Here is a 25,444-nt window from a genome sequence, read left to right on the forward strand (position 1 = left end):
CAGTCTTGGGAAAAGAATACCTGTTTCAATAAATCCCTTCTAGAGGGCTTCTGTATGGAAATGTGATCTGCCTGGTTGCTAAGGGCAAAGACAGGTTCTGCAATTGTGCCATGTTGCAGGAACATAACATTTCCTTCTGCTCTGAAAAATAATATAAGTGGAATAGACAGGCAGTTTTCCTAGCCAGGATTTTACTCAACAAAATGTTTTCGAATGAAAAACAAGCACATCCATTGAGTAGCAGTAGGTATCATGGAGGTTTCCACTGCCAGTCCCTTGCCAAAACCACATGAAATGTCCTTTGCCTCAGTAAATGGTGACATGTGGACAACTCTGGAGAGACTTTGAATTGCACAAAATATGTTGGAATTCCGCTTCCCCCTGCACAGCAGGAAGAAAGGCACTAGATGGGTAAAGGGCTTCACAAAGGTTTGAAGATGTCTTCAGGACAGCAGGGCTATTTTTGTGCCAGTGTACTGGGTATGAGGATTAGGAATAACTAGGTCAGGGGAATTTGCTGCTGCCAAAGAGCCTGGCCAGAGGAGCTGGGAAATGCACCAATTTAATGACGAATCTAGGGGCTGTGAGAGGGTAAGTACAGAAAACATTAATATTGTTCAAGGCCTCCTCTTTACAGGAGACTTGAGCTAGCAAAAGCAGCTGCCAAGCTCCTGACTGAGCATATGAGCCTGCTGCTGGGCACATATTTTGAGTGAAGGCTTGCAGAAGGACCTGTAAAAAAATTTTGGTTCTCCTTTACTACTCACAGAGCAGCTCTTCGTTGGTTCTGCAGGAGGACACCTTACTTCTTCTGGATCTTATGCATATGATTGGGTCCACTTTCCCTGTATTCCTTTCTAAGGGAGTAACCCTCAATGAATTCCAGATGAATACATTATTTTGTTTTCTTTTGTTTTGTTTTGTTTTGTTTTACCCAAGTGGTCTCCACTGGGGCTTGAAAGCTGAGCTGATAGATTTTTCTCGTATTATCAGCCTTTGGAATGTATTTCTCTCATTGTTTCAGCTCTCATCCTTCATGTTTAGCAGTGAAATGTGTAAATTGTGCGTTTTTTTAGAACTGTTTTAACCCTTTCGTGTCATGCAAGATATCAGATAAAAAGGAAAGAGTGCCACAGTCTCTCCTTCTCTAATTAGTTATAAATTTTAATATTTTTTACTACTATGTTAAGATCCTCACAGAGACATAGCAGGATGCAGCTTATGTGGCTATTTCCAGTTCAAGAGTAGGAAACAGGAATTTAGAGCAGGTACAAGTAGAAGAATTGAGACTTAAAGACCTTAGACATCACTCTTCTGACTGCAGAGCTAAGAAGCAGTATGTTCCATCCATATACAAACCAAAAAGACACTTAGAAAATTAAAGCTCTGAACGATTCTGTGCCAATATGTTTCACAGAGCAAGCCTTCAGTTATTACACACTTGATTTGGACATTTCAGTTTGATGGCTAGTATTCAGTGCCTGAGGGCTGGCCTATGGGTCTGAGAGTTGGATGCTTTAAATATCTTCAGTTTTTGTCAGCTTCACTTGAGTATGTAGGTGTCTCTCACCTCTCAAACCCAAATTCACAGTGGTTTCTTCCACTGAGTTTCCGTAAGGAAAAGGAATTTGATTCAGAGCTTATTAGTCCAGCCTGGGGATATTTGGTCATCTGGTTCATAGGCTTGGGATTTTCTCCTCTGAACGTGTACATTTGTCTGTGCTCACACTAAGGAAAATAACTGTGCTTCCCAGAACAGGACCTGTCTCTGCTAGTTCCAACTAAAGAGGGGAATGAAAGAGCTGGTTTTTAAAAATTTCATTAATACTAATGGAAAATAAATAGATACATATGTTCCCTGTGGCCCGTGATGGCCTTTTCTCAGAATGCATGTTCATACTTAAGTGCAGCAAAGAGCGTGTGGTTTTCAAATTAGCAATCACCTCTGGCTGGAATTTGGGAAGGAAAGGAGAGGAGCCAGATGTCCTGAACAGAGGGCTGAACACAACAAAGTCAGAGCCCATCCTTGGTGAAGCTTATAATACAAAGGATGTCTCAGTACAGTCCCATACACATCACTGTATGAAGCTGGCTCTGCCCCTGCCACCCATCTGAGCTCAACTGAAACTGGGCCACCAGCAGGGTCTGGTTTTGATTAACCTGCTCATTCATGCAGTGTCAACTGGCTTAATTTTTTTACTATTGCTGTGAGAGAGAAAAATTAAAGAAGGAGTTGCCTGGCATGGTGTGTCCTGCAGCTGTTTCATCTGAATTTCAGAGAGCAAGAACGGAAGTATGGTGAGACTTGGCTAAAATGGGGAAATGTTAAAGGGGGATTGGGTACATAAAACACAGCTGCTACTGGGCAAGGGTCTGACTCCTGGGCCAGAAATCTGGATTGTAATACCGTCTTGGAAGCTTGGAAATAACATCTGTATTGATCGATGTTCTTTTGATCCTTTTTCTTTTAGCCAAACCCTGTTTTCAGCTGCTTGGATGTTTTGACAGAGCCTGATATTCAGCTTTTCTTTCTATCCTCTGTTCCCTCCCATTTTCAGTATACTTTCTTTTTGATACAAGCAAAACACACCAACCCAACAACCTCTTGCCCTTGATCCTCATGTACTGAGGTCTTGCACATGGCAGCAAAACCCCTGTGTTCTGTACAGCATTTCTCCCTGCACTGAGAAGGACCAATTCTCTTTTAGATCACCTCAGGCTTGACATTGCTGCATTTTAAGGAGTGGAATATCTAAAATCACTGTAAAATGAGGGTCATTTTTGTGTCTCCTGGTTTATGCTTATATCTGTCTAGCTTGTAGCAGCCAGCTGTGCCTGCTACACAGAGCACTTTTACAAGAAAGGGTGATGCAGCTCCTCAGAAGATTCTTCTTAATGTTGATTGAGCTGGCCCCAGAGCCCAGGCTTGGTGACTGATGTAATTTTTCACCTCCAAGTTCAACTTGGAAAATTGCTTTTAGGGCTATTATTTTGGCATCTTTTATGTGCTTGAAATTCCAGAATGATGAAAATAAGGAAAAGAAATAAACAGATATATATTTTAAAAATTAAAAAAAAAATAGAAAGAGAATTTTTAAAAAGAGACAGAGAGAGAGAAAAAAAAAGCAAAACAAAAAAAAACCAAAAAAGCAACATTATGATTCTTGCCCTGAGTCTTGTCTCCTAAATAATTGCAAGAAAAGAAAAAAGAGCCAATTTCCCAGGTGAATACTGTACATGGACTTTATTAGTTTCCCAGAGGTTTAAGCTGAGCTTGACATTTCACTGAACATTACACTCATACAATGGGTTGGGTAGTATAATTTTGAGCCAAAACTTCTCAAACAAGGGCGTCTAACTCTGTGAAGCCAAATCCCTGTTTGGGCACCTAAAATTTCTGAACACCCACAGCTTGTTCTGATTTTGATTAGATTTGTTTGTGCTCAGCACTTCTGAAAAATCATTCCAATTTTATTTAGGTGCCTGTTGGCAGGGATGTCTACACTTCAAAGAAAGAAAAAAATAGATAGAGGAAGAAAGTGGAAAATAAGCAGTGCTCTTAACTTGAACTGACTTATAGCAGAGGTTCAAATTTAAGTTATAATTCTTTATTGGCCTAACCCAAACTGTTCTGAATTGTTTTACCTCCCCTAGTTCTCTAATGACATTGACTAACTTAGGCTAACTATGCTAAATGAAGAACATTTCTAAATTTTATTTTTTGCCCAGGTTTACTCTGTTGATTTCTGTATGTTACGTTAAAGGCCACAGCTGGAACATTTTACCCCAGGACCTTACTCATTGCATTCCAAAAGAAATATGACCAAAAATGTGGAACATTGTCCTCTCAAATACTATCTCCTTCCAGCACCCAAGAGCAATTCCCACCATAATCTGCATACAGGACAGCAGGTAGCAGACAGAATCAGAAACCCCTTATAGAAGGGCTCATGCCCCATCTTTCAGTATCTGCATGAACAGCAAGAGGCAAAAAAATTGATTTAGTGGAGGTCCAAGGATTCTGTCCAAAAGCAGCTTTATAGAAAAGTGGCAACATAAAGATAAGAAAAACAAAAGGAGTTATCTGGTGCCCAGCAAGGGATGTTCCAAGGTGCAAATCTGCTGGAACAGGTCATCACGGGTCATGAACGAGGTAAGAGATCATTTCTCCTTCCTGTTTCCATGTCTCAGTTCCTCATGTCTCCTGCCATTTTCACTCCATCTCTAGTCTTCCTTCAGGCAAATTTCCATTGGTTTTGCCTGAGGAATTACTGAGTAACAGCTGAGTCAGGTTCTGATGACTTGAATGTGTGATCTTATACACGACACACTGCACAAATATGCTTCACTGAGTGACAGGTTTGGGAAGAAGGGAAAGGAAAACCCCAGCTGCAGGTGCACCCCCTCTTCCCCAAAACCAAGGGCCTAGAGAACTTTTTAATCTCTCATAATATTTAGTTTAATTCTTTTCTAGGGGGAGGGGGAAATCTGAGCATCAGATTATGTAACCTTAAAAAATATGTTTCTACTTAAAAGCTAATCAACATCTCCCACATCAGACAGTAAATGTGGTGCTGTTGAACAGGATTATTCGTGATCTCTGCTTTGTCTCAGCTGTGGATTAAAAACTGTAATGTTATCCAGTTTAATATTTTAACCGTATGGGCTGCAATTTCATGGGCAATTATATGACAAGAGAAGTGCTCAGCAAGCCAGTCACAACCCAAAAGATCATTATTTCCCTAAAAGATACACTGAAATCTTTGCCAATGGTTACAGGCATCTGTCTCATCACTTTTTTCTTGCACAAAACTATTTTTTTTTTTAATTTTAGTTATTTCTTTACACCTTTACAGAAATGCTTTTTTGCACTGTGGTGCAGGGAACACTAGAACTGGTTTTTGTACCTGCAGAGTAGGCGCTCAGTGCCAGTTGCACACAGTTGAATGTAAGAAGCCATTCTCAACATATCAAGATAACAACTATATCCCACCCCACAGCCCTAGCCAATATTCTCTATTTGAATTGGCTTGTGAATTGTGCTTTTTTCTTGTTTGGTATGTCTTGCACTCACACAGCAACAGAGATGAATACTAAGGAAAAACTAGGATGAGTATTTAGCTGGCTGTCAAGAGTCTTGTACAGAGTGTATGGATAGTTTCTCTAAGCTCCTTACGTGTAATTTAATAGAATAGAATAGAATAGAGTAGAATAGAATAGAACAGAATAGAAAAGAACAGAACAGAAAAGAACAGAATATTGCAGCTAGAAGAGCCCTACAATTATCATCTAGTTCAACTACCTGACCAGTTTAGGCCAGTGACCAATGCTGAGTCACTGTAGTTTCCAACTCAGTTTTATGGAATTCTGCAAAGCTGAAATCTGTCCTGTCATGAGCTCGTTTCCAGCCTCACACTGAACCTTCTATCTCCCCATCATAGGCATGCTCTGGACAACTTTGGCGTATTTTGTAAAGTTAAGTTCTTTTGGTGTTGGTGTCAAGATGAAATGTTACTAAACCCCACTCTGATTTTTTTTTCCAACAAGATAATTTGTTTTCTTCTACCCAAACTTTCACTGCAGGTGTAATGTTCTTCATTTTCTGGCGTATCTCACCGTGAAATGTTGCTGTGCAGTCTTTCAAATGGCGTGTAGCTCATTCCACTCATCATGGCATTTCACCTGTAATGGTATACCTACTAGCTATATATAACTATTTTTTAAATATTTTACAATTAATTACACAAAACCTGGAGTTATATAAGGGCTAAAATCTGATGTCTTCACTCAGACAAAACTCACATACAAGCCAATAATAATTTCGTTTAAGAAAGAAATTCAGAATCTGACTCAACAGTAAATGATTTTAACATCACTAACATCAACACAGTTCATGCAGAAGAAAGATTGAATCAGCATTTTTTTTAGAAAGAGTGATAAAATTTGTATAGCAAATATATAAGCAAATTAAAAATCTTCATCCTATATGGGAAATATATTGGGTTACAGAGCACTCCTCATTTTTAGGTAGGTAGGCAGGTAGATGGATAGAGAGATAGAGAGATAGACAGATTTGTGAAATTGAAGATAAGAAGTATTTGAACTTTTTTCTGGCATGTGAAGTTCATAAAGCAGTGCAGATAAACCAGCATGTATGCTGACTGTTTGAATTCCTACTGATTCTCTGTGATCAAGGCCAGGAAAATGGAGTTGTACTGAGAAAAAGAGAAAGATACAATGGTCGAATGAGTGAAAAAAATCAATTTTACATGTACCAAAGCAGACAGCTAATCATGTCCTGGCCTTGGTTGTCCAAGCTGGCTGTTTCCTAAAGTCCTGTTGTTTTAGAAATTTGATCAGCTCCCTCTGCAATTTTTAATGTTATCAAAGAAACGTAAATACAATTGCATAAAGTATAATCCATGGTGTGATATATTTGAGCTCATGAGTTCCAGATGGCTATAGGAATCTATTTTATTCACTGTAAGAAACTAACAGACTATGGATCATCTTTGTTTCCTTATTGTTTTTCTGTGTGTGATATATATGATTTCACATTTGGGTGAATTTAAAACCAAAAATTAATAAAACACAGTATGCATGTAATTTATGTGACTTGTCATCCATAATTTGGAAACAGGTTAAGTACCTGTGAAATAAAAACTATCATCATGTAGCTTTATCAGCTTAGTAGGAGAAACTGATTTTCTCTACATGGACCAGTCAGAGGAAATATGAGATTTTCTAAAGATATAGGGAAGATGATGGCATTTTAATTAGGTTATAACTAGAAAAAAAAAAAAACTGTGCAGAGATTTTAGTGACTGGACTGTAAGGCTGATTTATTCTTGAGCTGCACAAAGAGAAAGCTGTGCTTCTCTGCATGCAAAGACAGAATTTGCTGAGGGTTCGGGTGAAACAGCTTTGCTCCTACAAAGAACACATAAAGGCACATTGCTCAAGCACAGGATGTGTTCCCACTGAGTGAGGTGTGGGGACTTTCACACCACATTCACTACATCTTACCCAAACAATCTAGGAGATGAGTGACCTGTTCTCTGGTACATATATAGCTGGGCAGTTATTTTTCTTATGGTCACAAAAAGCTGAAGGAAGGTGAAAATATGTTCCCTCTAATAGTTAGAATTAGGATTTTCAATCTAGATCTCAGGCTACTGAAGAACATTTAATGCACTTTTAGGGACTTTTTAACTACACAGATGCTTTTGCTAAGGAAGATTTCCAAGAAAAGGAAGGTTAAATCAAACCAACTAATTCTAGCCAGTGTTACTACGAGAGGGAGATAATTTCACAAGTCAGAAATTCTATTAAGGTCATTTATACCAGAACACAGGCTTGTGGGCATATGCTGTAGAAAGGTGATGACATCTTTGCTGGAATAGCTAAGTACCCTGTGAGCTAGAAACTGTACCAGCATCCAATCTTCACATCTTCAATTTTTTGGCAACATAGGATCCTCAACAATTAACTGATAATTATAAGGAACTCACCACAAAAGGCTGTGTTGCAAGAGCAGGCAGAATATGCTGATTTTTTAGTTTGCATAGATTTGCCTAGTGAGTACCATGTAGATAGGTCTCACTCTGAATTGATGGCAATGCAGCTTGTATGTCTTTCTAGAACAGGCAGAAGTTATAGGTAAAGTCCAGTACTCAATGCATACTACAAGCCAGTTTAAAAAGAAAAAAATGAAGATGGAGAGAAAAATGATAAATCATCTTTCAATATGTGGTAAGTTGTTATAAAAAGGTTGATGGTGACTCCTTTACTATAGAACTGATTAAAAGATGAAGAGGAAAATTACCAATTCACAGCAAAAAAATATGGGTTAGAAATAAAGAACAGTGTGACTGTAATTGGATCAAGAAACTTGGGAGGATATATAATCTCTTTTTACTGAAGCTTTCTGACACTTGATCATGTATTCTGCACATACATGTGCCTCATTGGAGGGTAGTAAAGTAGCACTTGTCCTGAGACTCCCTGCTGATACACAAAACTGCAATCCCTGGTATTTCACAGAAAATAAATAATTATGTCTGACTGTTTGGATATCTAAACTGGGGTCTTTTGGCCCAAAAAATGCCAGAGAGAAAGCAGTAATTGTGAATATTAAGTCCAGAAGAAAACCTCCCAAGAGCTTAGATTAATTCAGATATGGGACTTTGATTCCGCAGGTATTTTGGCTGGCTAGGAAATTAGGTCATTAACTATCATTATCATTTTAAAAGTTGTTTATGGAAGCTCCCTAGGTGCTTTCCAGGTATTCAACAACTCCTGCACACTGCTTAGAAGAGCTGACATGCTGAGATTCAGGTCTTCCCAAAGTCTGGGGAGGTCTAACTCTGTGCATTTGACTATAACCACGTTTTGAGTAACAAGTGTTCAAAAAATGCAAAATGAAGAATTTTTACAGCCTCTCCATCCTAGTAACTGTCTGGAAGAAGGAACCAGGACTCTACTCCCTATTTTCCACAAGCCTACAATATTCAAGCTTTTTGGAGTGGGAAGGAAGTAAAACCATGCTAAGACTCACCCCAAGAGTAGATGCATCTCAGCAAACATTAAAGGAAAGAACTTGCATTGGATATGAAAATTCCAGATATAAGAGCAAGCCTTGGTGTCAGGTTGTATTTGTCTTACCTTTTACACACTTCCCATAACTGTTCTTACCACATTAGGTAATTACCTGGTCCTTCTGTGTTTCAGCTAGTTGTGGGCAAGGCTGCCAAAAGCTTGGAGTTTATCTTTGCTTAAGCATCCAAGTATTAAAAGGCTTAGTCAAAGCTTATCTCAGATTCTGGAGGCTTCCACTGCATTCCTCTGCATTACCTTCCTTTGCAGGATCCAAAATCTTTGCTGTCCTCGGTCAAAGGTGGCCATGGACTTCTAGGAAATACAGATACATCCTATCCTTAACCAATTATTTTCACAACACTGTTGATTGCAATACCAGTACTATTGCTAGAGATGGGCTTTACTTCTTCATCCGAGAACTGGGTTGAGTCTTCCCTGAGATGGAAATCCTGACTTTGGTTTGATTTAAATGGATTACATAGTAGTGCCTCAGCAGCACTCACTCCTATATCTGAACTCTGCAAGAGTTCAAAGCTGTTAATTTCTGGCTTACTCCTGAACACTTGTGTTCCTGCACCAGCCATCAAATCATACATTCTTTATCTTTTACTGTCTCTATCTTCTTGTTTAACTGATAAAATAGTCAAAATGGAACTTTAAAATACTTCCTGGCTTTAAATCATCTTTAACATGATAATGAGCCAGGTACTTATCTTCAGTAATGAACAGTTTTGAAATTGTTTAAGAATCAAAACGCAGCTGCCCGAGGATAGTGGGAGGTGAGCCAAAGTGAGCTGAGTTTAGATGGGAAAAAGAAATAATCATCAGGGTACCAGAAAAGAGAGGCACGTCCAAATTTGTCTTTGGGCATTCAGTCCTGCCATCATTCCTGCTTGAAATTTGATATTGTAAAGTCCAAAAAAGAGTTACAGAGCTAAAATTCCTCTTATCACTGCAAATATCTCCTGTTTTCAAACTGTTGCAAGTTTTGCTTCTCAGTAATATATTTCTTGTGTAGCAGCATGAAGCCATGGAAATACACAGAAATCAAGCTGGATTCCTTAAAGCATTCAAATAATATCAGTCTGAAAATACTAGAGAAGCAGTCAAAATCCTTGTGAGGGTGGGTTTATTTGGTTGGTTTCTTTTTTCTTCTTTTGGTTTTTTTCCCCTCCCTGGACTTATTCTGTTTCCTTTTCAATGTTATCTTAAGCTTTCAGGTTCCCTTTCCCAACCATCTTCTTGGAAAATGGGCTGTCATTTCTAAGCCATCTCCCCAATGATCAGTGGTTTAGAAATGTTTGTTTTTCAAATACCTTAATTGTATGGTCTACCCAGCAGTGATCAGCACTGAAAATTATATTTCAGAGCTAAACACAACCAGATGGAGAGAGAACAGCCAGTCATTCGAAAAAGCCTAAAACCCCTTTCTGAGCTCCCCATGTGGTTTGGTTGATCACTGGTTAATTTCATAATGATTTCTCTTGCAGATGGGTGAAAATAATCTGGGGTAATATTTATTTATCAGAAGAAAGAGACAGGCTTTCAAAGACAACTCAAGACTTATCAATATCAGACAGACTGTGGAGCTGGTAGAAATGGAGCTACTCTTTGCTTCAGGGAAACATAAAACCCTCTTCAGGGGCAAAGTTTTTCTTTATAACATGCTCACATTAGGACTCGCTCATCCTGTTTGAAGACAGAGATTCCTTGCACCTTGCTTTTGCTCCCAGGTGGGTTAAATTACTTGCTTTTTAAATTCAGCAAGAAATGAAACAGCATAAAATGTCATAGAAGATATTACTTATGTTGAGGAGAAACATTCCGTGCCACCTACTTTATTCACACAGACTTTATATTGAAACATATACACCCTATCCAGTGCCAGATTCATCCTCAGGAATCCTTTTGCTGGCCTGGGTGACTTCTCTCCTCTTGAAGCCCTTCAGAAGGACAGTTTATGTCCCACTTTGCTCAAGTAGAGTTCGACTTAATTGTCAGTTTTCCTGTAAGGTCCTTGGACAATTCAACAGGGTGATGGAGGACAGGTGGTTGAAGTGGTCCTATTGTCATCCAAAATTTCCCATATTCTCTGTGGTTTAGAGTGGGACATGTCTTCCAGAAGATAGCGTTGAGAGCAGGAAATAATCTTGATAATTTGACACCAGTTCCTTCTGCTCTGGACAGTCAAAAGTGTTCATGGTTGCAATCTGGCAGATATATAAGCTCCAGGGCCTGACATCTCAGTCAGGAGTCCAAATAAAACTCACTCTGTGGAAAGAGATGCATCAAGAGGAAGTAAGTCAAGAGAGGGTATGAAGGGCAAAACAAGAGTCACTGAGATTACAAGTCCTTGTCTATACTTGGAGAGGAGCCTCATCTGCAGTTGAGACCCCACTGGCTATCAAAATAGGTTAATTCCATGCCCTGAACTTGAATGAATGACTCGGAAAATACAGCTCTTTAACAGGGGTCATTGAATTTACAGGTCACAGAATTAAATGACAACTGCAGAGTAGTTTAAAAACAATGACTCTCACTTCCATTGTCTGTAGAAGAGAAGCCATGTCCAATAAGCACTGGAGGAGGAATGTAGGCTTTGCAGATCTGCTTAGCAAGGGCATACAAAGAATTTTTTGAAAGACTCCTTTTGTCCTTTTTCTCTTCAGCCTGGAAAGATACCTAGAAATGCATAGAGTATGGTTCTGAGCATGATTATATTGGCTTGATACACCTGGTGCTTTCCAGCTGGTGTCAACAAGACCTGGTGCAAGTAAGACCTAACTCAGACACTTGATTTTACATGTGTTGCCTGAGAGAATATAGGCACCCTTGTACTTAAAAAAAAAAAACAAAAATAAATAAATCAACTATTATGAGGTTGCATCAAGCAAGAGCCCTCTTCAAGGCTCACGTTTAAAGGCACAAGTGAGCAACTGTAGAAGTAAAATAGGCCCCCAGATACAAAGCAAACACCCCACAGGGTTTCTTACCTGAAAGGGACCTTCAGGAGTCTCCACAGCTGTTGGACAGTTTCTGATAACCTCACTTCAAAAGCAGCTCTTGCCTAAGCAACAGAAGCCCTAGTTACTGAGGGAAGAAAATCTGATATCTCTTCATGGAGATGCTTGACTTATAAGAGGGTTTGGGAAGATGTATGCAGGTGAGTAGAGGGATAGAGGAGAAGAGGACTCAAAAACCCCCCCACAAACCCAAGACTAAGTGATTTAAAAGTAAAGAGCAGGCTGTGAAATGTGTGGATAGGACTGGCCAGAGAAAGATATGGAAGGGGGGTGGGTGAGGCTGCTTACTGCAATGCTGCTTGCAGGCAGAGAGGGTGATTTTGCTCCTCACTGAAGCAGTTAGAAAAACAAAAGCCAAATTAAGTACACTTCTCAGGAGATAACATCCGTAAGTGTATGATAGAAGAGAAGGAAGAAGGGAAAGAATGTGTTGTCAAATCCTAGATCCAGTCAGCTTGAGATCTAAAGAAATTACTGCCATGCTTTCCTAGGTATCAAAGACAACTACATTTCATCTGTTATCTCTTTTATTTGGCCATCAAGGCCTTTGTCTTCACTTCTGCCAATTTTTCATTGCTTTTCATGTCTCTATATGTATTAAGGCATAGAGGAATATACTAGCTACCTGCCTGGCTGCTGCAAATTACTGAATGAGAGAGAAAGTCTGCAGTCTGAAGGAGAGAGAATACTCTTAATCCAGACTGCTCTGAGAGAAATAGCTGAAATGGACTGGTGTACAGTTCTGTGTAGAAAGGCTGTGTCAGGTCTCAAAAGGCTTGACAAATACAACTAGGGAATAGCAAACTTTTCTGTTCCATCACCAAACAAAATATTACTGAAAAAAAAAACATTTTAATTTTTACCAAGATATTTTTGAGAAAAAAATCCCCAAATTAATTCTGGTGCAAAGAACAATATTAGCCTTCATTTTGAAGTAATTCAGCCCTTTTGAGATCTTCTATGAAACTTTTATATTTAAAAAAATAATTTCAAAGCAAGAAATAAATTATTTTTTATAAAGACAAACCAAAATTGTTCATTAATTTAAAAAATATTCCCACTTCCTTTGACTGAAACTATGACCTAAATGAGAATCAAGTTTACAGATAGCTTACATTGCCCCTGCAAACATTAAGCTTCAATGAAATATTTTCTCCATCATAATTTACATCATTCTGCTGAAGCAAACAAGAGCAGTGACAGCATTTGGATACAAAGCTCCTCCCTGTAGTAGTACTACTCTACTTATAATTAGCACTCCCTTCTGTACGATTATAACATTTATTGAATTGTTTCTTTCAATAAAATGTTCGTAACTTAGAGAGATTTTAGAATCTCTTTCCAACTTATCTCCCTACCCTAATTCAGGATCAATTCCAGCTGTTTTATCTCTGCAGATGTTTCTCTAATTTGTTTTTAAAGATCTCCAGCAATCCTCCCAGGGGAACAACACCCCGAGCAATGCATTGGAGTGATTCGCTGCCTTCTGGTTACAAAGCCTTTTACCCTCATTTCTGTCTGGGATCCTTTCTTATTGTCTGAGCCATGACTTTGGCTTGTCATAAGCATGGAGAAGCAGAGCATCCATTTCCTTTCTGCAGCATCCTTTTAGGTACCTACAGTCAGGGATAAACAACATCTCCTTCTCTAGACCTCTGACCTTATCACTCACCTCTCAACTTCCTCCAGCTGATCTGCATCTTCTTTGGCATCACAGGTCTAAAATTACCCTTAGGACTTTGAAAGAGCCCTCAGCTAGGACTCTATCAATGTTGAGCTCCGGGAAAGGATTACTGCACATATTTTGCAGGCGACACTTGTGTTTATACATCCCCACACTGTATTTCTTTTTTGCAATATTAAGAAACTGTTGACTCATGTTCAGATCATGCTACAGTGCAACTCCAGATCCTCACTATCCAGAGAGCATTATCCATTCTCTATTTGGGAAAATTACAGTTTCTGCCTAAGGAATGATTTTTTAATAATAATTTCTATTGAAGACTACCTTATTTTTTTCAGACTATTTCTCAAGTTTGGTATAATCATGCTAAACTGTCCTCCTGCCTTCTAGCATTTACATTTGCTCCCAGCTTGGTGTCATCTGCAAACTTAATACAAAATCTCTGTATTCCATCATTCAGTCATTAATGGAAATACTGAATAGCACAGGAAACAGGAAAAAATCCCTGTAGAACTTTACTCCAATATCCTTCAATTTTGTTACTGAACCACTGATAACCACTCTCTGAGTACAATTTTCCCGCACGTTCAATCACTTGCCACTATAATCTTTTCAGAGTCACTACTTTTCAGAAAACAGTCCTCTTTATTGAGGGCATCTTCAAAATTATTTGTTTGTTCCCATATATGCACTTCATTTGAATAGGCATGATTTATCAAGCACCTTGATCTTTTTAATCAACGTCTTTCTTCCTTTTCAAGACAAAAAATATCCTTGCAATATCTCATGAGGGGCTGAAATACTGATTTTGTTCTCAACCAAGTTAAAATTAGGCTAAGATTCAGATTTTTTAACTCTTTTCCATTGCTTCCTTGCATGGCAAGAATATTTGTGTGTGGGAGGATTGTTCTGCGATTTTAAAAAAAATAAAAGAAAAAATAAAAATATAACTGAATAGTACTGCTAGTTCCTTGCAGTTTTATTTGATCAAGCTACTGGATAACACTAGCAAAATATCTGATTCCCTCATTTCCTCTTCTAACTTCTCCAGAAAACCTTCATTTGTAAAAGCACTCTAATTCACAAGGTCTATTTGTATAGCAGTTTAATCAACTCCCATTTAGTGCAGAATTTATTGGAATTAGACAGAGCAACTTTCTTTTGAAATGAGCTTGTTAGGAAAGATAGTCCTTACAATGGTCTGTTATCTTTCCACAGGGGACATTTGCTAATGAAACTTGTGGTCTCATCATAGAATTAAATTGTCTTGGTTCTACATGGCCCATTTCTCTTAAACCATGTTGACTGACAATAAGTACATTTGTTCTCTAATTTTTAACTATTTTATTCCTGGTTTTGTGGGTTTGAGATTTTTGGTTTGGTTTGGTTTGGTTTTTATTTTTGCCTAAGACTGGTGTCAAGCTAACTGGCCTACTATTAGTTGGGTCATCTTACTTGACCTTTTGCATACTGGCACAAAATTAACTGCTATGATCAACTGGAATTTACTGGATAGGCCAAGATTTTATTCAAAACTAAAATGAGTTGGCTAGAGATCTCTTCAGACAACCTTTTTAGGACTCTTGGGCGCAAGTTATCCAGGCCTACTGATTTAAAAATGTTTATCCCTAACTGAAGTTGTTTAAAACCATGCTTAGTTACTAATGGACTGGGATCTGAGTTCACTATTCTCATGTCATAAGAGCTCAACATCCCACTTCTTGCTAAATGTAGAAAGATTTATAAAATATGTTTGATTTTTTTCTACATTGTTGCTAGCAAAAATTTTACTATTCTGATCCAGCCATGGACCTCTACCACCCTGATGAATCAGATATGATGCTGTGAAAAACTCTGCAGCTCTTAATGTACAGGAAAAGAAAAAAAACAAACAAACAAACAAAAAAAGACCACACTTTGTTGTTTTGTTCAATGAGCATAATTTATGCCTACTGGATCCCATTTTCTTATCTTTACTGCCACTTGTTCTTTCATAAACGGAGAGAGGTGTTGGATCCACTCAGTGTAAACACACCACCTGCCTAGAAGTGACTTTTCCAAGTCAGCCAGGACGCAATAAGAGGGAGCAGTACCATGGTACCATTGCCTGCAAGCGCCTTTCATAAACAGACACACGTGATCAGATGCAGATAATCTGCTGACATTTGGACACTGTAGGGACCAAATTTCTTCTCTCTTTTGCCAACTTGACCTCATAAAGAGACTCAACTCCCTTGCATCTTTCAACAACTGAGCTGTTGTGACAAATTTTTTTGTGGACAGATGTCTTCTGCCATGTTGCAATATACAGTTCAAAGCAGATCTTCTCAGAAAGGCTGTTCTATGTTTATTTGCTTTCCTTTCTGACTATTATAATCCAAACTAAAAGCCTTAGGAAAAAATGAAAACCAGAAAGCAGAGACACTAACTTAGCCTCCATGTGTAGAGGACTTTGCAAAAATCTGATGGTGTAACAATTTGGTGATGGAGACTAAATAAAATAACTTGGCCACGTAACCAGGTTAAAAATGACCTGCTAATGATTTTGCATAATCAGACTAGCTCATGTAAAATCAGTAGCATCTGTCCATGGCCTATGCATGGCCATGGTAAACAAGAAAAAGGTGTGTGTAGCCCTTTGGTCAGGCCAGAAAGAGTAAAATGCATGTCCAGATGGCATTTCCTGATTTTACACATTCCTTAGTCTCAGGAGATGCTTTACCCCCAGTTACTGTCACCCAGAATGCAAACATTCCTTAACCTTTACAAAGTTACACTTGATCATAAGACTTTCTAGGGGCCTGATGCTACTGAAAGTAGATCAGAATGAAGTGTCTTCTGTGCCTTGCATATCCCTATTATTCTAGTATGCTATGGATATTCACCTATCTCAGGAGCAACTCCAGGTGCTTTCTTAGGGCAAACTGCCAGGTGTTTTGTGCTACCTGGGCAATATGGATGGGGCTCGAGATTTAGTCCAAGAACTGTTATTCTCCATGGGGAAAGGAGAAGATCTGTCTGGTTTTGGACCTCACATTAAAGCCAGCGCTGAAGGCTCACCTGGCACTGTTCAGCCAGCCACACTGTTTTTGCAGGTGCAGATTACTGAGCCCTGAAGGGTGGAAGGATAAACAGTCATGGCTTCAAGCAGGGAAGCCACTGCCTCACAGGGATGAAAGGGTTAAACCAAGCAAATTCCCACGGGGAGGAGGGAAAGAAAAAGGAAGCTGCACGCAGTGAAAGTTTCTCTTGGTGTTTTATACATGAATAATGTGTCCCTCAGGGGTTAGCTCCTGGGTTCAGAGAAGGATGTTATCTCGTCTAGACGTAGGATCTGAACATCCCCAAAGAGCTGGCGCCTGAAACTCACAGGAGTCAACATTTACCACCCCCCCCACACCCCACACACACCTCCCCCCCCCCACTGACTCCCATGGGATGCATCCAAAAGACTTCTATTTCAGAAGCACCTGCAGGTAGATTAGAGAAAGGGGAGATGGGAAAAAAATTAGACTATCTTCTATGGGTGTTTTTGCTTTTTAATGTAAGTGATATCCAATATGTTGAAACAATGTAACCCTCCATGGATCAAGTGTGTCCTAGTGTTTCTCAGGATCAGCTTTACTCAGCTGATAGCAAAGGCAAAAACTAGGAAATCCTGTGTGTGATTCCAGACCTACACTGTTACCTAGGGAAGATGTCTCTGTGCAGCATACCATGCTTCTAGTTACTAATATTTTAAATAAAAAAGAACCTATAAATCCATTCGAGTACTACTCACAATTACAATTATTTTATTCTATTTCTGTTCAGTCTAGTTCAAAAAAATGCACAGATGCAATTTTTCTTTCAACATCACAGATGCACTTGAGAGGATGATATTTAAGCAATATACCAACATGAATGGAAAAGAAAATGCAACGTTCCCCTAGTTTTCTTACAGTAGTTTTCCTCCACCAGTTTGACTCAATTGAAAGACTCCCTGGTGCATTGAGGCTCATGGGGTCTAAGGACTTTAACACTAGCCTTGATTTTGTTTTACCACTAGCACCCTATGTCTTTCCAAAAGAGAATTACCCTGGTTTTGGTGGATATTTGGTCCTCCTTTGTCACATGATCATCAAACCTTGTTTACACATGCTTGCAAAAGGCTGATTTGATATTTGAAGCAGAATTGTGATAAAATCAGCTAGGAGCATGAAAGGCATCTATTTATATTTTTCTACACCCTGTTTAACCTCAAATATTGCACATAAATGAAATTATTTAATACTATAAGAAAAAATCTGCAGAAGACCAAAAGGTAAAATAAGGTATGAAATCTTCAACCACCACATGAAAGGTTGCCTTAGCATAAGGGAGCACAAGACATATGTCACTCATGATTTGCTGAATAGAAGGAAATCTCAGTGGTTAGGTTTAAGGTATCCTCTGACTTTACAGATCAGAGCTTGATGCTCTAAAGTCTTTGGGTAACTCATATAGACAATTGCTCTCTCATTCTTTCCCTCATTCTGCCTCAGTTTCCTAAAATGGGCATGAAAACACTTCCTTGCTTGTTTTCTGCTTAGGTACCAGGTACAAAGACCCTCAAAGAAGGCCACAAAAAGGATTGAGAGCCTCTAAAAGAAAAATAAGTCATACAGGTTCTCTGTATTCAGGTAGTGAAACCACATCAGAAAAGTCAGAAAAAGGACTTTTTGATACTGGGCTCAGAATAAAGTTCCAGTAGATGTGACAGGGTGATGCAAGAGGGATATAAAAAAGAAATAAACTCAAGTGAAAGGCATGGCACAACAGAGTTAGAATACAATGGGTAAATCTTAGGAGTAAGAATCCAGAGAGGATACTGTAGAGATGTTAACTGAGTAAGAACATGAAGAATAATGTTCCCAGATAAGATGGAAAAATGGCACAGTGCTCAGAGGTTTCAGGATATATCACTTCCTCTGAAATCAATACAACTTGGCTAACTGAATATCTCCAAAAATCTGGGTCATCGTGTGCATGATTCTGCATACCCTTGCTAAACCTAGCAGTTTATGAACATGTACTCTTGCTGTGAAAACCACTTTAAAAAAAAAAAAAAAAGAAAAAGAAAAAAGGAAAGAAAAAAAAGTCTTGAACCCAATGTCTGCATGCACATGGTTTGGGCTTTGTTACACATAGCTCCCTACAAGTGGTGCTGTGAAATGAATTAGTGAGCTCGGCACAGTTCCCACTGAGCAGGTGTCCATATCAGAAGAAGCACCATTAGGATAGAATGACCTTAAGGGCAGCTAGAATGTGACCTGACAAAGGAATTTTTTCCTTTTACTTTTTTTTTTCTTTTGTCATTTTGCTTCCTTTTTGATAGTGAAAACAGGCTTAAATTTTTGACCTCTAAGCTCACAGCAAGTTCAGGTCTGACTTAGCTTGATTTTTTCCACAATTTACGTAATTTTAAGTTGTTCAACCTCCATCGCAAATGCAGAGACAATAGTTCTTTAACAGTGTTTTCTCCATTCAGTTAAAAATAACAGTATTTAAACATTCCTGTCAAGTCTCCTTTTAGACTTCTCTGTGATCAAAGAAGTAATTTGGAGAGAAGGGTATTCACAAATTTGATCTGCTGGGAGGCATTCAGCATAGCCTCCTGAACCAGCGTAAGGGTTAGGTTTTGCTTTACAATAAATCTTTTTTCCTGTATCTATTATATATATAAATTTATATTATATATATTATATATATAATATATATATATATTATATATATATGTATGTATGCTGTTCACCTGGCTATCATGAACAGTCCCAGGTGAGAAACACATCTACAAGTTCTTTCTTCTTCATTCTTCTACATCCTCTAGGTTTCTAACCAATTAGTCTTTGTCTGTTACCAATATATTTTTATTTCCTAATAACACGGCTGGGGAGTAATCTCTTACACGAAAGAAGAATATGCAAACAATCCATGATTCCCAGAGACACAGAAACATTAAGGAGGGCATTTGGTGGGAAAAAACCCAACCAAACCCAAATAAAATATTGCCATTCGTTTGTTTTGCAGAACATATTTCTCTGTTTTGCTCTTTTCTTTTTCTCCTCCCTTCTTTGCTTGATCAAGCAAAACATTGCATTGCAATAAGATTCCATCCTACCATGACTCTTGGAGACTTTACAGGACAAACGCAGATAGGATTAAGTAAAGGGAAAATTCACTGTGATGAGGCTATTTTGGAGGAGTGGGTTTTCTTAATCCGTTTATGGTTTACAAATGCAATCCCTGGAGAAGCTGTTCACAAAACCCATGGCCCCAGTCTAACTTTGGATTCTGCAAAGATATTGAGTTTCCTGTCTTTGTTCCAAGAGGGATTATTACTGAATGGCTATTTTATTTCTGCATTGCAGTATTAGTTTCTAAATTTGCCAATTAGTGCTTGCCAATTAGAGCTGTCATATAGTCCACAAAACCTGAAAGCTTTGTCGCTTAGTTGGAAAATGTCTGTATTTTGCAAAGATGTCTTCCCATATCTTTTGAACTGTCTAGGTTCTCTGGGTGGTGGTTTATATTTTAACTCTGTATAAGGTCAAAATCAGGTCTGGATCAATTTATTTACTGAAAAAAATGAAAACAGTAAATGAATCTTCCTCATGAGATTAGGAATGCCCTGAAGGTCACGTTGAAAACAGATTTACTAGAAGATAGTGTAGGTGTCCATCTTGTTGTGCCAGCCCAGCCCTGCTCATGCATTATCACACACATCAGCCCCTGTGCAGAGCTGTCTCTAATACAAGTAATCCATGTGACTGGAAACTGTGAGAACAGGGGAAAGACTTCTACAAGATTGCCCTCTGCTCATGCTCTTCTCCAGGCTCAAAACATCAACAGCAGCAATCCCAATCCTCCAAGGCACAAAACCTCCCACCAGTTTATACCCAGTACGTAAAGATCAGGGTGGAAATGGTTGTAGCAATAGCATCCTTGTAGCAGTCCAGGAGAAAAACTCCTTTTCTGACATAGACCTTTGTCCTCAGGAGGGTTGACTTCTGTTGAGGAGGATGATTGAAACTATCAAAGTACTGCAAGTGTGCATGTCTCACAGATGGTTTTCCATACCCTCCATCTACCACTAACTTTCTTTTCTTCACATGGCTCTTCCTGAAACAATCTCTTGAAAGGCATAAAACAAGGAGCATCCTAGGTTGCCAGCATTAAAAAAAAAATTAAAATTAATCTTCAACAAATAGGTAAGATAGAGCAGTTCTTGTTTTTCGTGATTTGCCAGAGCTGTACTAGTGTTCAAGCCTCACCCCCAACTACCCAGTCTTCTAAATGCTCTTCCCTAAACACTCCAAGGGACAGTCATAAAACACAGAACCAGCCCCAATATTAGCCAGTCACCACCTTCTCTGCTGGTTTGTTCAAGCAGAAAATGGAGTTATTGGTAGAAAAGAATTCAAATATGTGGGGCTTGAAGCAAGATTTTACTCCAAAGCTGAAATATCCCCAGTGGGCCAGGAAGTTTCAGTTTAGCAATCTGGTTCAGCCTCCTTATTAAAACAAGCCTGAACCTGGGAAATTATAATCTTGATTGAAATCTAAAGGTGACCTTTATTTTTACTTTCTTTTTCCCCAGTGGAGACTGAATTTGGGTGTCCTGGCTCTGAATTTTACCCTGCAGCTTCCTTTGCCTTGACAGACAGTTTGTCCTTTTCAAGACAGGCTGGACATTTGCTCTCCAAAGGAGAAACTGGAAAGCTGGATCACTGTGCTTATTGCACGGGCAGAACGGTGTTGCTCATTGTGCTGGGGATGGATGGAATGTCTCATTGAGAAGGGAACCAAAGCAGCAGATCCAAAATTTAAAGTGAGGAGGGGCTTTCCCACAGGGGAGGGGTGGGGGGGAAGGAAAAAAATTAAAAATTAAGCAAAAAAGAAGTTATCATTAATATTTAAACAGTGTACTTGGCAAGTATTTCCCTGCATCCCCCTCTGCAGTTAATCTGTGTGTATGAATAAGCTGTTTTTTCTCCCTTGGGCCTGGTGTGTCTTTTTACTGAATTCTGCACTGAAGTTTGAATATGAGATGGGCTCAAGCCCAACCCCACTACCTCTGAGCTTTGGATACTGATTTGGCTCTTGTGGCTCAGACCCCACCTCTTGCTATAATCCTGGGCTAATGATTTCACCATCCACTGTCATCACGCCTGTGCCTGGAGCTCCCTCCCTCACTCAGTGTGCCAGACACACACACTCCTCCTTTTCACAGCCCTCTGGTCATAAAGCCCACACAGATAAAGGAGTGACAGTACAATCATTGTCACCGACACCCTTACCCTGTGCTGGGGCTGGAAGGGATGGGGGGGCTGCATTGCACTGCATCAGCAAATTGAACCAGCATCTCTGGAGGTGGGAAGATCTCACCAGCTCTCCATGGTACAGGGTCGCCACTTGTCGACGTCCCTGCCTACCTGCAGCTACAATAAGGAGCAGGACTAGGACCGGTGGGTGTGATCAGGGCTTCCATGTGCCCCAGGATCTCAGATTACTTTAGCGTCTCCTGGTGGATATTGCTAGCCAGTATAATTTAAATTTAAATTCAGGCAGGAAAAGGCACCAGGGAAGGGACCAAAGGTTACAGTACTGTCTGTTGGAACATATAACGTGTTTCTCAACTATGGCTGAAGATCGGATTTAAATGCAAAATCTGTGCTGCCTTCTGTTCCAGAATCAGGATTTTTATGGTATGTCCTTGTGTAAGATCATTTAAACAAGGTAAGAAAACATATGCCACTCTTTGAAGCTTAGAAAATAGACCTCAGATGAAAATGAGAACTTTTATAGTAATAGAGGCACTCACATCACAGAAAATTATCCCAATGTTATCATTTTATTACACTAGGTCTGGGAGAGCTGCAAGGTCTTGAGAGAAGGAAAATGATGCAGTGTAAAGGACTGACTCTCCAGCTCCTCACAGCTTGTACAGGCACATGTAGAAGCTGGGCAGTAGGTGATAAGAGCTATTAAAGATATTTCTCCTCACTCCTAAGCGGCCAGAGGATGATGCACTTACTTTGATACTGGCAAGGCACCACAGTACTGGGGAAGACCATGGTGATAACAGCTGTCTGACTGCCCTATAAATAACATATCAGCCTGCTGTTGGGGCCAGGAGTGGAAGAGGTGAAGAAGACATAGGTGAGTCCCACATATATCTCTTCCCAGGGGATAGACTTGAGCTTTGAGAGACAAGGTGCTTTTATCCTTCTTATCTTTGCCATTTCATTCCTTGCTGATCTAAGTCTGCCCATTACTGTTGTCCCCAAGGAAAGGTCTGTTTCCTGCTCAGCCTTGAATCTGGTGTCCTGCGTTGTCTTTTTGGCAAGAAGCTCCACAAGGTGTTCAAAGAGAATGAAAAGGGCTCTGTTGTTTGTGTCACTGCCTGATCTTACTTTTCTCTGCAGCCTGTCTGCGCAGGAGTCAGGACCAAACCTCCAACACTCAGTGCACCAAGTCCTGTCACAGGCATGTCTTTTTACCAGTGAAGAATGAGCTGAAAAATGTCCTGAGGAACTGGGCCTCGCTGAGTAGTATTTACAGAAGTGGATATGGAGTTTAACTGCAACATCATGGTGCCTTATTGTATTACAATAAACTAGTGATGTGCTGACAACAGCCAAGCAAGAGATGCCCACAGAAATGTCTCCTCTTTGCTTGTGATAAACACAATCAAACAGGGCGGCATGTAAAACATCAGGCCCTGCAGAGTTTATGGGACCCATCATCTCAACCACTTCCTCTTCAGTATGAGAAGTCAGAAGGGTCTCCAGAGGCGCCCCTCTACCATGCTGCATTAACAACCCTTCATGTGGAGACAGCTCCACTGCTTGGATTTTCTGAAAAGCATTGTTCACTACTAGGACACCAGTTCAGCTCCTCTCTGGGCCAGAGTGAATCAAATTTCTTGTAACTGAAACACAAATGAACTGGAATCACAGCCTAGTTCTGAAGGTACAAATATTCACCATCTCAGCTGCCTCCCAGGCTGTCAGGCCAAGGAAGATGATTTCCCTAGCTTTCAGCCTGATACATGAAGAAAGTTTCTATTCTTTTGCTCTGCAGATAAAATTGGCCAAATGTGCAGGTTTTGGGGGTAAGATCCACCAGAGACCAGATGTGCTGTCTGAAAACATGCTCAAAGCTCTGGGCTGCCATTTCGTGCATGTGTGAAATAGACATTTTGCCTCTCTGGGTAAACCCTCCACAGCCATCCCCCAGGTAAAAAGTGAGCTGCTTTCAGGTTCTGGAACAATTCTAGGGCTAGACAGGGCTGTTGTGAATTTCTTGCTGACATTTGGAAACCAAAGAATGGGAAAACCCTCCAGAGATCTCACCCATCTCATGACTCCTGTACCAGGTTTAACTGAAGTCCTACAATATCCTCATCTAAGTCTGGACTGAGATCCTATGAAAATGCAGGGAGAGGAAGTGTTGAGAACCAGAGAACTGTTCTAAAAAACTCTGTAAATAGCATTAAGCATATTTATCAGGAAATGCAATTTAAAAGAGGACATAGAGAGACTGCTTATCCTAATTCCAGCTTTGCAATTTTGCTCCAGGGAATATATATACACATGTTTATACATACAGATTTACTTGTGTGTGATATTATTTGCTTATTTATATAACCAGTTGGACAGTTATCCTGCAGTGCCTGTTAGTAGCAATTCAACAGGTTACAAGAATCAAATGTCTTCCTAAATCTGCTCTTCCAATTGAAGAGGTTTCAGAGAATGCTTTGCCTAATGCACACATACTTGCATCTGTTTCTCATGCCTTTCCAAAATGGAATTCCATTCATTTCTCTCTTTGTTAAGGAGGTGGTACAAAGAGACAAAAAGGAATAAAATAAAAATAAGTGTAGAAACCAATTAAAAAATAGGGCTGAAGACTATGATTTGTCCTTAGAGATGCATGTCTATTCTAGAAAGGGAAAGAATAAATTGCTGAGGCTTTGGAAAAGGTCAATAATGACAAATAAATCCTGCATATCCCATCACCTGCTGATTTCTGCCTCCTCCATAAAAAGAAAAAGGGGAAGGAAGAGGTACTGCAAACCAACTCTCAAACTTTTTTAAGAATAACGACAATAATCATAATGTTGTCCAGCTCTTATACGGTGGATTGTGTCAGCACATCTCACAACAGACTTGCAAAGGAGATTCCAAAATAATTTAATTTATTTTCCAGAGAAGGAAACAACTTGGCACAATATCACCAGCCTAGTGGCAGAGATAAGAATAAGATGACAACCTCTGAAGGCTGAGCTAGCCAGCAGGGTATAGCGTGATATTTGCCATTTTTAACTCTGAATGATTACAGGAAAATTACTGAAAATGAGGCAAGATTAGTGGAAAAAAGCATCTTTGTTATAAGCGGTTTAACAATTTGTGGAGAAAGGCTGAAAGATGATAAGAAACATAATGGCAGGGGCATTGCTATCACAGAAAAACAATGAAACTATCCCTTCTTACTTTTATCCCTTCTCCAAAAATACACTGTGCAAGCTCTTTTTGTGACAGCTGTAACATTATCCTTTAAAATGTCTTTTCCTCATATTTTGAAATCAAGTGTGTGTGCAAACCAACACCAAACGGGGCAGTCCCTGATCAAGAATTTCAACATTTGCAGAAAGTATGTCCATATGAGGAAGCAACACAATGAAGGCTAACCAGAACAGTTTGTACTTGTTTTAATACCAAGTCCTAGAGAGGAATGCTTTAGAGACACACAGCAATCTAGATTTTCAGAAGAAAGTTTAGAGAAGTTGGTGATTTCATGAATGTGGCTGCATGTTTAAAACAGGTATAAAAAAGAGAAAAGGCTAAAGATGTATTGACAATTGCAAAGATCTGATCAACTTTCTAAATCTGGAGATGTCCCTGCTGCTAGGAATAAGACTGGAAGATTGATTCTGCTGGTTATTTCAATCCTTTGCATTTTCTGAGGAGACTGACCAGGTTGCCAGGGCACTACTGCTCCCATCTGGATGTAAAGTTGGCCTTGGTTCAATCATAAACCATCTACATTATGCTACCACATGCCTGGCAAATAAATGCCTGATTCAAAGGAAAGCAGAGGTGAAAAATTACCATAG

This window comes from Manacus vitellinus, unplaced genomic scaffold, assembly GCF_001715985.3.
Source record: "Manacus vitellinus isolate BGI_N305 unplaced genomic scaffold, ASM171598v3 scaffold_22_pilon, whole genome shotgun sequence".
NCBI classification, from domain to species: Eukaryota; Metazoa; Chordata; class Aves; order Passeriformes; family Pipridae; genus Manacus; species Manacus vitellinus.